The 14,117-nt window shown below is 48.8% G+C and overlaps 1 protein-coding gene across 1 annotated transcript in view; it reads right to left on the minus strand.

The window, feature by feature from the left end:
- LOC140134612 (beta-1,4-galactosyltransferase 3-like) overlaps positions 1–9,236 on the minus strand; it is a 56,845-nt gene extending 47,609 nt beyond the window's left edge. The window contains exon 1 of the mRNA XM_072155055.1: positions 9,139–9,236. The gene's annotated coding sequence lies outside the window, so the exon portion shown is untranslated. The remainder of the gene's footprint in view (positions 1–9,138) is intronic.
- Positions 9,237–14,117: the final 4,881 nt, after the last annotated feature.

The raw sequence follows: 14,117 nt of genomic DNA on the forward strand, positions 1-14,117 counted from the left end.
AGGTGGTCATGATATGATACGTCAGGGCTGGATCAGGTGGTCATGATATGATACGTCTAGGCTGGATCAGGTGGGTCATGCTATGATACGTCAGGGCTGGATCAGGTGGTCATGATATGATACGTCAGGGCTGGATCAGGTGGTCATGATATGATACGTCAGGGCTGGATCAGGTAGGTCATGATATGATACGTCTAGGCTGGATCAGGTGGGTCATGCTATGATACGTCAGGGCTGGATCAGGTAGGTCATGATATGATACGTCAGGGCTGGATCAGGTGGGTCATGATATGATACGTCAGGGCTGGATCAGGTGGTCATGCTATGATACGTCAGGGCTGGATCAGGTGGTCATGATATGATACGTCAGGGCTGGATCAGGTAGGTCATGATATGATACGTCAGGGCTGGATCAGGTAGGTCATGATATGATACGTCAGGGCTGGATCAGGTGGGTCAGGATCCGATACGTCAAGGCTGGATCAGGTAGGTCATGATATGATACGTCAGGGCTGGATCAGGTGGGTCATGCTATGATACGTCAGGGCTGGATCAGGTGGTCATGCTATGATACGTCAGGGCTGGATCAGGTGGGTCATGATATGATACGTCAGGGCTGGATCAGGTGGTCATGATATGATACGTCAGGGCTGGATCAGGTGGTCATGATATGATACGTCAGGGCTGGATCAGGTGGTCATGATATGATACGTCAGGGTTGGATCAGGTGGGTCATGATATGATACGTCGAGGCTGGATCAGGTAGGTCATGCTATGATACGTCGAGGCTGGATCAGGTGGTCGTGATATGATACGTCAGGGCTGGATCAGGTGGTCATGATATGATACGTCAGGGCTGCATCAGGTGGTCATGATATGATACGTCTAGGCTGGATCAGGTGGTCATGATATGATACGTCAGGGCTGGATCAGGTAGGTCATGATATGATACGTCAGGGCTGGATCAGGTGGTCATGATATGATACGTCAGGGCTGGATCAGGTGGGTCATGATATGATACGTCAGGGCTGGATCAGGTGGTCATGATATGATACGTCTAGGCTGGATCAGGTGGTCATGATATGATACGTCAGGGTTGGATCAGGTGGTCATGATATGATACGTCTAGGCTGGATCAGGTGGTCATGATATGATACGTCAGGGCTGGATCAGGTGGTCATGATATGATACGTCTAGGCTGGATCAGGTGGTCATGATATGATACGTCAGGGCTGGATCAGGTAGGACATGATATGATATGTCAGGGCTGGATCAGGTAGGACATGATATGATACGTCAGGGCTGGATCAGGTGGTCATGATATGATACGTCGAGGCTGCATCAGGTGGTCATGATATGATACGTCAGGGCTGCATCAGGTGGGTCATGATATGATACGTCAGGGCTGGATCAGGTGGTCATGATATGATACCTCTAGGCTGGATCAGGTGGTCATGATATGATACGTCAGGGTTGGATCAGGTAGGTCATGATATGATACGTCAGGGCTGGATCAGGTGGTCATGATATGATACGTCAGGGTTGGATCAGGTGGTCATGATATGATACGTCAGGGCTGGATCAGGTGGGTCATGATATGATACGTCAGGGCTGGATCAGGTAGGTCATGATATGATACGTCAGGGCTGGATCAGGTAGGTCATGATATGATACGTCAGGGCTGGATCAGGTGGGTCATGATATGATACATCTAGGCTGGATCAGGTGGGTCATGATATGATACATCTAGGCTGGATCAGGTGGTCATGATATGATACGTCAGGGCTGGATCAGGTGGTCATGATATGATACGTCAGGGTTGGATCAGGTGGGTCATGATATGATACGTCAGGGCTGGATCAGGTGGTCATGATATGATACGTCAGGGCTGGATCAGGTGGTCATGATATGATACGTCAGGGGTGGATCAGGTGGTCATGATATGATACGTCAGGGCTGGATCAGGTAGGTCATGATATGATACGTCAGGGGTGGATCAGGTGGTCATGATATGATACGTCAGGGCTGGATCAGGTGGTCATGATATGATACGTCAGGGTTGGATCAGGTGGTCATGATATGATACGTCAGGGCTGGATCAGGTAGGTCATGATATGATACGTCAGAGCTGGATCAGGTGGTCATGATATGATACGTCAGGGCTGGATGAGGTGGTCATGATATGATACGTCAGGGCTGGATCAGGTGGGTCATGATATGATACGTCAGGGCTGGATCAGGTAGGTCATGCTATGATACGTCAGGGCTGGATCAGGTGGTCATGATATGATATGTCAGGGCTGGATCAGGTAGGTCATGATATGATACGTCAGGGTTGGATCAGGTGGTCATGATATGATACGTCAGGGCTGGATCAGGTGGTCATGATATGATATGTCAGGGCTGGATCAGGTAGGTCATGATATGATACGTCAGGGCTGGATCAGGTGGTCATGATATGATACGTCAGGGCTGTATCAGGTGGTCATGATATGATACGTCAGGGCTGGATCAGGTGGGTCATGCTATGATACGTCAGGGCTGGATCAGGTGGTCATGATATGATATGTCAGGGCTGGATCAGGTAGGTCATGATATGATACGTCAGGGCTGGATCAGGTGGTCATGATATGATATGTCAGGGCTGGATCAGGTAGGTCATGATATGATACGTCAGGGCTGGATCAGGTAGGTCATGATATGATATGTAAAGGCTGGATCAGGTGGGTCATGCTATGATACGTCAGGGCTGGATCAGGTGGTCGTGATATGATACGTCAGGGCTGGATCAGGTGGGTCATGCTATGATACGTCAGAGCTGGATCAGGTGGTCATGATATGATACGTCAGGGCTGTATCAGGTGGTCATGATATGATACGTCAGGGCTGGATCAGGTGGGTCATGCTATGATACGTCAGAGCTGGATCAGGTGGTCATGATATGATACGTCAGGGCTGGATCAGGTGGTCATGATATGATACGTCAGGGCTGGATCAGGTGGTCATGATATGATACGTCAGGGCTGGATCAGGTGGTCATGATATGATACGTCAGGGCTGGATCAGGTGGGTCATGATATGATACGTCAGGGCTGGATCAGGTAGGTCATGCTATGATACGTCAGGGCTGGATCAGGTGGTCATGATATGATATGTCAGGGCTGGATCAGGTAGGTCATGATATGATACGTCAGGGCTGGATCAGGTAGGTCATGATATGATACGTCAAGGTTGGATCAGGTGGTCATGATATGATACGTCTAGGTTGGATCAGGTGGTCATGATATGATATGTCAGGGCTGGATCAGGTAGGTCATGATATGATACGTCAGGGCTGGATCAGGTGGGTCATGATATGATACGTCAGGGCTGGATCAGGTAGGTCTCTGATATTAAATAAAATAAGTCCAAGCTCCTGCACCATCATGCTCTGTAGGACAATGACTTGAAGATGTGTAGGATCACCTCCCTACAAAAGCTCAAGATGTTCAAGAATGAACTCTGCAAACCCAATGCACCGTGACCCCGGAGCAAGGTCACCCAATACGAGCACTTATCATTCCCGTTCACAGACGTGTGACCTGAAACGTGTCACATGATCAGTTCTAAAGAACTTCACACAATTTACATTCCGGAAAGTGCCTGCGGCTGGAATCGCTTTTCTGAATTCACCACCACGTGTACAAGGATCAGGTATTTTTACTACCTGGGGGACAGGATTGTTGTCCCGCGCACCCAGCGGCCCGCACAAAAATCCTTACCCCGAGGGCGGCTTTACAAACCCTTGTGTGACCTACACAACGTGTTTACATAGACGGAGCAGACACGAGAGCGCGGAGCTATGTGCAGGGCTGAGAACGCGTCTAGATACATGGCCAACGCGCTTCACGCCGGACACCCCCATCACTGTCCTGCTGCAAGCCACGGCTGTGAGTAGCCACCGTGTAACCCTGCGCAGGTAAGTTACAACACAACCTGCCATTAGCCAACAACACGGCTTTATGAAGATGTCAGCGATGAGGCAATCCCTATAAAGGGAAGTAAATTAGTAATAACTTCAGGCGAGTTATATAAAGGCAGCCGAGGGGGAGGGGAGCAAAACACAAAATCCGAGCAAGTGAGAAACTCCCACCCACATGACATCTGTGCCGGGAGAACAGAAGCCGAAATCACAGACAGAAAGTGCGAAGAGATAAGACAGGAATGGACAGAGGATGAGATAAGCGAGAAGAGGAGAAACTCTGCACATCACTTATCATGTATTATACCCCAGAGCTGCACTCACTATTCTGCTGCTGGTGCAGTCACTGTGTACATACATGACATTACTTATCCTGTACTGATCCTGAGTTACATCCTGTATTATACCCCAGAGCTGCACTCACTATTCTGCTGCTGGTGCAGTCACTGTGTACATACATGACATTACTTATCCTGTACTGATCCTGAGTTACATCCTGTATTATACTCCAGAGCTGCACTCACTATTCTGCTGCTGGTGCAGTCACTGTGTACATACATGACATTACTTATCCTGTACTGATCCTGACTTACATCCTGTATTATACCCCAGAGCTGCACTCACTATTCTGCTGCTGGTGCAGTCACTGTGTACATACATGACATTACTTATCCTGTACTGATCCTGAGTTACATCCTGTATTATACCCCAGAGCTGCACTCACTATTCTGCTGCTGGTGCAGTCACTGTGTACATACATGACATTACTTATCCTGTACTGATCCTGAGTTACATCCTGTTTTATACCCCAGAGCTGCACTCACTATTCTGCTGCTGGAGCAGTCACTGTGTACATACATGACATTACTTATCCTGTACTGATCCTGAGTTACATCCTGTATTATACCCCAGAGCTGCACTCACTATTCTGCTGCTGGTGCAGTCACTGTGTACATACATGTCATTACTTATCCTGTACTGATCCTGAGTTACATCCTGTATTATACTCCAGAGCTGCACTCACTATTCTGCTGCTGGTGCAGTCACTGTGTACATACATGACATTACTTATCCTGTACTGATCCTGAGTTACATCCTGTATTATACCCCAGAGCTGCACTCACTATTCTGCTGGTGCAGTCACTGTGTACATACATGACATTACTTATCCTGTACTGATCCTGAGTTACATCCTGTATTATACTCCAGAGCTGCACTCACTATTCTGCTGCTGGTGCAGTCACTGTGTACATACATGACATTACTTATCCTGTACTGATCCTGAGTTACATCCTGTATTATACTCCAGAGCTGCACTCACTGCTGCTGGTGCAGTCACTGTGTACATACATGACATTACTTATCCTGTACTGATCCTGAGTTACCTCCTGTATTATACACCAGAGCTGCAGTCACTATCTGCTGCTGGTGCAGTCACTGTGTACATACATGACATTACTTATCCTGTACTGATCCTGAGTTACATCCTGCATTATACTCCAGAGCTGCACTCACTATTCTGCTGCTGGTGCAGTCACTGTGTACATACATGACATTACTTATCCTGTACTGATCCTGAGTTACATCCTGTATTATACCCCAGAGCTGCACTCACTATTCTGCTGCTGGTGCAGTCACTGTGTATATACATGACATTACTTATCCTGTACTGATCCTGAGTTACATCCTGTATTATACTCCAGAGCTGCACTCACTATTCTGCTGCTGGTGCAGTCACTGTGTACATACATGACATTACTTATCCTGTACTGATCCTGAGTTACATCCTGTATTATACTCCAGAGCTGCAGTCACTATTCTGCCATTTCTAGCTGCGTACATGTTGTCTGTGTTAGTTCGGTCACTCTGGTTAATGATTAGTAATTGTACTGGGATATAATTAGTATTTGGAAAATAATTTGTAACTTTCCACACCTGGTCATGATCTCCTCTGTGTAACCTTCCACAGGTTAGGATCCTCCCTGCTGCACTGTGATACAATGAAACTCTCAGACAGGGACTGACCTCAGCAGTAACACACAACCCTAATCATCTGCATCTCCCATTCTCTGATATCTGCTTCCGGGAAAGCTGGGTATTACATTATTGCAGTTTAGCTCCATTGGATTGTATGGGACAGAGCTGAAATGCCACACTCAAAGTGTGTATTGGGGGGGGGGTCACTGTTTTTGGAAAAACTGCTTAGTGCTTGTAAATTCTGCTCAGTCCATTTGATATTGAGACAGAACTGGCAGGGACAACGCAAAACGTGTGAACGCACTGATGAATCATGCCCTATCCAGTGCAGTGCCCCATGTGGAAACCTCGCCGGGTGTCAGCCCAGCAGGGCGAGGTACACTGAGCTGTACACACCGTAATATCAAGGAGCAGGAGAGGAGGTCACCGATGTCACCCCGCAACTATTTCACTATGACTCAAACAAAATATATATGGCACCCAATACCGGTCATCATAAAGAGAAACCAGGAAATACTACACTACCAGAATAGTGAGTGCAGCTCTGGAGTATAATACAGGATGAAACTCAGGATCAGTACAGGATAAGTAATGTCATGTATGTACACAGTGACTGCACCAGCAGCAGTATAGTGAGTGCAGCTCTGGGGTATAATACAGGATGTAACTCAGGATCAGTACAGGATAAGTAATGTCATGTATGTACACAGTGACTGCACCAGCAGCAGAATAGTGAGTGCAGCTCTGGAGTATAATACAGGATGTAACTCAGGATCAGTACAGGATAAGTAATGTCATGTATGTACACAGTGACTGCACCAGCAGCAGAATAGTGAGTGCAGCTCTGGAGTATAATACAGGATGTAACTCAGGATCAGTACAGGATAAGTAATGTCATGTATGTACACCGTGACTGCACCAGCAGCAGAATAGTGAGTGCAGCTCTGGAGTATAATACAGGATGTAACTCAGGATCAGTACAGGATAAGTAATGTCATGTATGTACACAGTGACTGCACCAGCAGCAGAATAGTGAGTGCAGCTCTGGAGTATAATACAGGATGTAACTCAGGATCAGTACAGGATAAGTAATGTCATGCATGTACACTGTGACTGCACCAGCAGCAGAATAGTGAGTGCAGCTCTGGGGTATAATACAGGATGTAACTCAGGATCAGTACAGGATAAGTAATGTCATGTATGTACACAGTGACTGCACCAGCAGCAGAATAGTGAGTGCAGCTCTGGGGTATAATACAGGATGTAACTCAGGATCAGTACAGGATAAGTAATGCCATGTATGTACACAGTGACTGCACCAGCAGCAGAATAGTGAGTGCAGCTCTGGGGTATAATACAGGATGTAACTCAGGATCAGTACAGGATAAGTAATGTCATGTATGTACACAGTGACTACACCAGCAGCAGAATAGTGAGTGCAGCTCTGGAGATAATACAGGATGTAACTCAGGATCAGTACAGGATAAGTAATGTCATGTATGTACACAGTGACTGCACCAGCAGCAGAATAGTGAGTGCAGCTCTGGGGTATAATACAGGATGTAACTCAGGATCAGTACAGGATAAGTAATGTCATGTATGTACACAGTGACTGCACCAGCAGCAGAATAGTGAGTGCAGCTCTGGAGATAATACAGGATGTAACTCGGGATCAGTACAGGATAAGTAATGTCATGTATGTACACAGTGACTGCACCACCAGCAGAATAGTGAGTGCAGCTCTGGGGTATAATACAGGATGTAACTCAGGATCAGTACAGGATAAGTAATGTCATGTATGTACACAGTGACTGCACCAGCAGCAGAATAGTGAGTGCAGCTCTGGAGTATAATACAGGATGTAACTCGGGATCAGTACAGGATAAGTAATGTCATGTATGTACACAGTGACTGCACCAGCAGCAGAATAGTGAGTGCAGCTCTGGGGTATAATACAGGATGTAACTCGGGATCAGTACAGGATAAGTAATGTCATGTATGTACACAGTGACTGCACCAGCAGCAGAATAGTGAGTGCAGCTCTGGAGTATAATACAGGATGTAACTCGGGATCAGTACAGGATAAGTAATGTCATGTATGTACACAGTGACTGCACCAGCAGCAGAATAGTGAGTGCAGCTCTGGGGTATAATACAGGATGTAACTCGGGATCAGTACAGTATAAGTAATGTCATGTATGTACACAGTGACTGCACCAGCAGCGGAATAGTGAGTGCAGCTCTGGAGTATAATACAGGATGTAACTCAGGATCAGTACAGGATAAGTAATGTCATGTATGTACACAGTGACTGCACCAGCAGCTGAATAGTGAGTGCAGCTCTGGAGTATAATGCAGGATGTAACTCAGGATCAGTACAGGATAAGTAATGTCATGTATGTACACAGTGACTGCACCAGCAGCAGAATAGTGAGTGCAGCTCTGGGGTATAATACAGGATGTAACTCGGGATCAGTACAGGATAAGTAATGTCATGTATGTACACAGTGACTGCACCAGCAGCAGAATAGTGAGTGCAGCTCTGGAGTATAATACAGGATGTAACTCAGGATCAGTACAGGATAAGTAATGTCATGTATGTACACAGTGACTGCACCAGCAGCAGAATAGTGAGTGCAGCTCTGGAGTATAATACAGGATGTAACTCGGGATCAGTACAGGATAAGTAATGTCATGTATGTACACAGTGACTGCACCAGCAGCAGAATAGTGAGTGCAGCTCTGGAGTATAATACAGGATGTAACTCAGGATCAGTACAGGATAAGTAATGTCATGTATGTACACAGTGACTGCACCAGCAGCAGAATAGTGAGTGCAGCTCTGGAGTATAATACAGGATGTAACTCAGGATCAGTACAGGATAAGTAATGTCATGTATGTACACAGTGACTGCACACGCAGCACAATAGTGAGTGCAGCTCTGGGTTCGGCAGTGTGGAGTATTTGGGGTGTATGTTGGGTGTGGTGTCACCCCCTTGTAGTAGTGATGTCCCCCATTGTAGTAACCCGGCAGCAGTGCATAGTACGGGGGTCGGGGTGGGCACTATCACACAGGACATGGTGGTCGTAGTGTTCGGGTTACGGCGGTAAGTGCCTCCCTGTGATAAGTTATGGGCGCGGTATATTGCGCGCAGCTCTGGGCTGTGTACACACTGGGCGGCTCCCCGCGTTCCGTTACCTGGTGCTCGTCTCCGCGCTTCGGGGGTCCCGGACTTCCCCAGCCGCCGGGAAGGGGTGCAGCCCCCGGTCACGTGTCCTGCTCGGGGGCGCCTGCGGGCGGGGCTAAGGGGGATTCTAGTCACGTGCGCGGCGCCCCCTGTACCACGTGGTAACTCCCCCCTCTCCAAACCACGTGACCTGGCGCGTCCCCGGTATATGGCGACATCCGCGGTAACTATGGCAGCGGAGCAGGGGGTCACACAACTGTTGACCCCCTGACCAGGAGGCTTAGATACACACTGTACCACACACATACAGGAGGCTTAGATACACACTGTACCACACACACACACACAGGAGGCCTAGATACACACTGTACCACACACACAGGAGGCCTAGATACACACTGTACCACACACACAGGAGGCCTAGATACACACTGTACCACACACACAGGAGGCCTAGATACACACTGTACCACACACACAGGAGGCCTAGATACACACTGTACCACACACACAGGAGGCCTAGATACACACTGTACCACACACACAGGAGGCCTAGATACACACTGTACCACACACACAGGAGGCCTAGATACACACTGTACCACACACACAGGAGGCCTAGATACACACTGTACCACACACACAGGAGGCCTAGATACACACTGTACCACACACACAGGAGGCCTAGATACACACTGTACCACACACACACGAGGCCTAGATACACACTGTACCACACACACACGAGGCCTAGATACACACTGTACCACACACACAGGAGGCCTAGATACACACTGTACCACACACACACAGGAGGCCTAGATACACACTGTACCACACACACAGGAGGCCTAGATACACACTGTACCACACACACAGGAGGCCTAGATACACACACTGTTACCCACACACACAGGAGGCCTAGATACACACTGTCCACACCACACACAGGAGGCCTAGATACACACTGTACCACACACACACAGAGGCCTAGATACACACTGTACCACACACACAGGAGGCCTAGATACACACTGTACCACACACACACACAGGAGGCCTAGATACACACTGTACCACACACACACACACAGGAGGCCTAGATACACACTGTACACACACACACACACAGGAGGCCTAGATACTCACGTGTGATATTACACACACACACGAGGCCTAGATACACACTGTACCACACACACACAGGAGGCCTAGATACACACTGTACCACACACACACAGGAGGCCTAGATACACACTGTACCACACACACACACAGGAGGCCTAGATACACACTGTACCACACACACACACAGGAGGCCTAGATACACACTGTACCACACACACACAGGAGGCCTAGATACACACCGTACCACACACAAACCTAGAACACACACACACAGGAGGCCTAGATACACACTGTACCACACACACACACAGGAGGCCTAGATACACACTGTACCACACACACACACACAGGAGGCCTAGATACACACTGTACCACACACACACACACACAGGAGGCCTAGATACACACTGTACCACACACACACACACAGGAGGCCTAGATACACACTGTACCACACACACACACAGGAGGCCTAGATACACACTGTACACACACACACACACAGGAGGCCTAGATACACACTGTACCACACACACACACAGGAGGCCTAGATACACACTGTACCACACACACACACAGGAGGCCTAGATACACACTGTACCCACACACACACACACAGGAGGCCTAGATACACACTGTACCACACACACACACACAGGAGGCCTAGATACACACTGTACCACACACACACACAGGAGGCCTAGATACACACTGTACCACACACACACACACACACAGGAGGCCTAGATACACACTGTACCACACCACACACACACAGGAGGCCTAGATACACACTGTACCACACACACACACACACAGGAGGCCTAGATACACACTGTACCACACACACACACAGGAGGCCTAGATACACACTGTACCACACACACAGGAGGCCTAACACACTGTACCACACACACACAGGAGGCCTAGATACACACTGTACCACACACACACACACACAGGAGGCCTAGATACACACTGTACCACACACAACACACACAGGAGGCCTAGATACACACTGTACCACACACACACACACACAGGAGGCCTAGATACACACTGTACCACACACACACACACAGGAGGCCTAGATACACACTGTACCACACACACACACAGGAGGCCTAGATACACACTGTACCACACACACACACAGGAGGCCTAGATACACACTGTACCACACACACACACACAGGAGGCCTAGATACACACTGTACCACACACACACACAGGAGGCCTAGAACACATACCACACAGCAGAGGCCTAGATACACCCTGTACACACACACACACACAGGAGGCCTAGATACACACTGTACCACACACACACACAGGAGGCCTAGATACACACTGTACCACACACACACACAGGAGGCCTAGATACACACTGTACCACACACACAGGAGGCCTAGATACACACTGTACCACACACACACACAGGAGGCCTAGATACACACTGTACCACACAAGGCTAGATACACACTGTACACACACACAGGAGGCCTAGATACACACTGTACCACACACACACACACACACACAGGAGGCCTAGATACACACTGTACCACACACACACACACAGGAGGCCTAGATACACACTGTACCACACACACACACACACAGGAGGCCTAGATACACACTGTAACACACACACACACACACACAGGAGGCCTAGATACACACTGTACCACACACACACACACAGGAGGCCTAGATACACACTGTACCACACACACACACACAGGAGGCCTAGATACACACTGTACCACACACACACACAGGAGGCCTAGATACACACTGTACCACACACACACACAGGAGGCCTAGATACACACTGTACCACACACACACACAGGAGGCCTAGATACACACTGTACCACACACACACAGGAGGCCTAGATACACACTGTACCACACACACAGGAGGCCTAGATACACACTGTACCACACACACACACAGGAGGCCTAGATACACACTGTACCACACACACACACAGGAGGCCTAGATACACACTGTACCACACACACACACACAGGAGGCCTAGATACACACTGTACCACACACACACACACAGGAGGCCTAGATACACACTGTACCACACACACACACACAGGAGGCCTAGATACACACTGTACCACACACACACACAGGAGGCCTAGATACACACTGTACCACACACACACACAGGAGGCCTTGATACACACTGTACCACACACACACACAGGAGGCCTAGATACACACTGTACCACACACACACACACAGGAGGCCTAGATACACACTGTACCACACACACACAGGAGGCCTAGATACACACTGTTCCACACACACAGGAGGCCTAGATACACACTGTACCACACACACAGGAGGCCTAGATACACACTGTACCACACACACACACAGGAGGCCTAGATACACACTGTACCACACACACACACAGGAGGCCTAGATACACACTGTACCACACACACAGGAGGCCTAGATACACACTGTACCACACACACACACACACAGGAGGCCTAGATACACACTGTACCACACACACACACACAGGAGGCCTAGATACACACTGTACCACACACACACACACAGGAGGCCTAGATACACACTGTACCACACACACACAGGAGGCCTAGATACACACTGTACCACACACACACACACACACACACACAGGAGGCTTGGATACACACTGTACCACACACACACACAGGAGGCCTAGATACACACTGTACCACACACACACACAGGAGGCCTAGATACACACTGTACCACACACACACACAGGAGGCCTAGATACACACTGTACCACACACACACACAGGAGGCCTAGATACACACTGTACCACACACACACACAGGAGGCCTAGATACACACTGTACCACACACACACACAGGAGGCCTAGATACACACTGTACCACACACACACACAGGAGGCCTAGATACACACTGTACCACACACACACACAGGAGGCCTAGATACACACTGTACCACACACACACACAGGAGGCCTAGATACACACTGTACCACACACACACACAGGAGGCCTAGATACACACTGTACCACACACATACACAGGAGGCCTAGATACACACTGTACCACACACACACACACAGGAGGCCTAGATACACACTGTACCACACACACACAGGAGGCCTAGATACACACTGTTCCACACACACAGGTGGCCTAGATACACACTGTACCACACACACAGGAGGCCTAGATACACACTGTACCACACACACAGGAGGCCTAGATACACACTGTACCACACACACACACAGGAGGCCTAGATACACACTGTACCACACACACACACAGGAGGCCTAGATACACACTGTTCCACACACACAGGTGGCCTAGATACACACTGTACCACACACACACACAGGAGGCCTGGATACACACTGTACCACACACACACACAGGAGGCCTAGATACACACCGTACCACACACACAGGAGGCCTAGATACACACTGTTCCACACACACAGGTGGCCTAGATACACACTGTACCACACACACACACAGGAGGCCTAGATACACACTGTACCACACACACACACAGGAGGCCTAGATACACACCGTACCACACACACAGGAGGCCTAGATACACACTGTACCACACACACAGGAGACCTAGATACACACTGTACCACACACACAGGAGGCCTAGATACACACTGTACCACACACACAGGAGGCCTAGATACACACTGTACCACACACACACACAGGAGGCCTAGATACACACTGTACCACACACACACACAGGAGGCCTAGATACACACTGTACCACACACACACACAGGAGGCCTAGATACACACTGTACCACACACACACACAGGAGGC

The sequence above is a fragment of the Engystomops pustulosus genome, chromosome 6 (genome assembly GCF_040894005.1).
Source record: "Engystomops pustulosus chromosome 6, aEngPut4.maternal, whole genome shotgun sequence".
NCBI classification, from domain to species: domain Eukaryota; kingdom Metazoa; phylum Chordata; class Amphibia; order Anura; family Leptodactylidae; genus Engystomops; species Engystomops pustulosus.